Source organism: Zeus faber, assembly GCF_960531495.2.
Source record: "Zeus faber genome assembly, chromosome: 6".
NCBI classification, from domain to species: domain Eukaryota; kingdom Metazoa; phylum Chordata; class Actinopteri; order Zeiformes; family Zeidae; genus Zeus; species Zeus faber.
This window is the reverse complement of record NC_137201.1, coordinates 7,815,102-7,818,086: the sequence shown is the minus strand read 5'-3', so window position 1 is coordinate 7,818,086 and position 2,985 is coordinate 7,815,102.

The window sequence follows — 2,985 nt, the reverse complement described above, 5'->3', positions numbered from 1 at the left end:
CAAACAATGCCTGGTTCGACCAGGGGCTTTGGTGGAGGCATCATAGGTGAAAATTTGTTGTCTGCATGAGGATATTCACGCGTATCCAATGGCTGGCTCGAAATTTGTCACAAGGGAAAAAGCATAGGATGAAGCATGCGGTTAGTTCCCACCTGTTGCACTCCCTGATTCTGGGCACAGATTGGCCAGGGTTTGAGGTGTTGATGAGAGAGGCGCTCACGGTCGGTAGGGGGATGTGCGCGCGGTGACACGGAGAGGTCATCGGTGGGCTCAACTAGTCCCGCAGCGGGGAAACCCAAAGTTGGATCTTCCCCGATCCCATTGGCCTTCCCCATGGACAATTTTCCGCTTGAGTAATCGCAAGACGACCCTGGGCAAGGCCTTTGAGCGGGTATTTAAAATCGGAGCCGTGTTGGTGCGTCCAGACGCATGTGTCACCCAAGTGTAAATTACCCAGTTGTTGGCCCCAAAGAGCCGCTGGGCTCTTCCAGGTGGCTTACCCTAACCTGATGACCAGTCACCTCGGACATGATAAAACACTACAGCGGATAATTGCCAGTTTCTATTGGTCGGGCTATGCCAAGAGCGCCATTAAGGCCCCTCCCACTAGTCAAGGTCCCGTTCAAAAGACTCGGTTTGGACCTCATCGGGTCGTGAGATTGCATTGCTCGGGGTATCGTTTTGTACACCCTGTGCAGTATTATGGCTAACAATGTTGCGCATTTGCTGTTTCAGGTTGTCTCCCAAGTCAGGATTCCAAAGGACTCTTCGGGAACTTTATGAATTACTGGGCGTCCGCTCAATTCGGACCAACGTTTACCATCCCCAGACCCATGGCCTGGTGGAGCACTTTAATCAAATGCTGAAAAACATGGTTTGGAAGTTCGTTCACAATGATATCCATAATTAGGACAAGTGGTTCGACGCCCTGTTGTTTGTGGTGCGGGAGGTTCCCCAGGTCTCCACGGGATTTTTTCCCTTTGAGCGCCTTTTCGGCAGGAGACCCTGCAGCGTGGCAGACCTAATTAAAGAAAACTGGGAGGAAGGGCCTAGCACCAGTAACAATGAGGTACAGTATCTGATGGAACTGAGAACAAAGGTACACTAGGCTCAGACAATACGCACCGGGAGACAAGGTATTAAGTGTTGCCCCCTGGGTCCAACTTGCTACGTTGGCCAAGGGCCTTTTGTGGTTTACACGGCAGGTTGGAGAGGTCGATTATGAGGTGGAACAGTCTGACAGGCAGGGAGCGATGCAGATTTATCACCTGAACCTCTCAAAAGAATGGAGAGAGGGGCCGTCTGTGGCTCTGGCCACGGCAGTCATTCAGTAGGATGAGTTGGGGCGGAGGTTCCAAAGACGGCGATCGTACAGAGGCCCCGTTTAGTGACAATCTTTCTTCAGGCCAAAGCACGGTTGCCCCGACTGATTGTTATTGTTATTAATGTTTATTGTTTATCATTTTGGCCAGCGAGCATTTCTGTTCCCTTCTGTAATAAAATCCCACCCCATGTTGGCGCCCGAGTGCCAGTCTCCCTCCCTAAACCCCTACAGATGGTTAGAGACTTCCATACTGTCGGTCTGTCGGTCCGTCAGTCCGTCCATCTATCTATCGATCGATCTCTCGATCTATCTACCTGTGTGTCTATCTCTTTATCTATCTATCTATCTAGAACATGACAGCAAAGATACAGCGTCTGACACCAAACAATCTGGCATGAAACAGAAAATGGAGCGTGAAGGAACTCCACTGAAGGAAGGAACTGAAGGAAATTAAGGAAAAAACAAACACAGAGCGATAGAGCCACCATGCTTTGCTCTGCGGGGGAACTGGGGTATATACTGTAAATAGGACACTAGATCTGAGCATTCAGCAAGTATTAGGTTTTGTTTGTGGTTTTTCTCGTTATGAGATTCATTTCGAATCATAAAAAAACATCAACAACCTCTCTCCTACCCTTCCGCATCGCGTCACTTTGAACTTTGGTAAGTGCCGGCTGGATGCAAATCACACTGGGTTGTTTTATCACGTTCCACATGGCAAGATGCACCGTGAATGCCGGCACAAGAGATAGCGACGAGCGCTAATTCAATCATCATGCCAGGACACGCGCCGGGGAGAGAGGGATAGTTTACTTGAGGGGTGTGTGTGTGTGTGTGTGTGTGTGTGTGTGTGAGCTACAGCCACTCTATCAGCGGAGATGAAAAGCCGACATGCGCTACATAAAAACAACAAAGCTGTGATGAAAAAAAACAAAAACAAAAAGAACATCTTCGCGAAACCCTTTTCATCATGCCCCTTTTCCCAAAGATAATGTGAGAACTGCGGGGCATTAAGGGTGGAAAGAAAAAAAAAAAAAAAAAAAAGAATAAAAAATGGCAGCCAGCCAACCAGCCTGAGAAAGCGTCATGCTTTCTTAATAAAAAAATTGGGGAAAAAATCCATTCTCTTCACTCAAATGGAAGGAGCCTTGTCTCCTCAAAAGGCGTGGGGTCATTTAGGTTTCCAACTTCCTTCACAGACAGTGGTCAGAGACAGCGGAGGTAGAGTGGGTAGTGTGTGTGTGTGTGTGTGTGTGTGTGTGTGTGTGTGTGTGTGTGTGTGTGTGTGTGTGTGTGTGTGTGTGTGTGTGTGTGTGTGTGTGTGTGTGCGTATATGGTTTAAAGCAATTGTATTCAAACTGTTTTTTGCCGAGCCCCACTCTCTCTAGGGTTTCAGGGACTTGACCCAAAAAAACGTACAAATAAAAAAATGTGTCATACGCAAAAAACTAACATAGTTTATTGTAAACCAGGTCCAGCGGTTATATTTAATTGTGGCTTTTCTTGCCTATTCACACAGGCTGACGAAAAAATAATAATATTGAAAACAAATAATGAAATTAATTTAAAATATGAACAAATTGAATTGTTTTCAATTAACTTACAACCCCAACAAATAGGCGCAAGGCTTTAATGCTGTCTTAAAATGTTTAAATATTTTA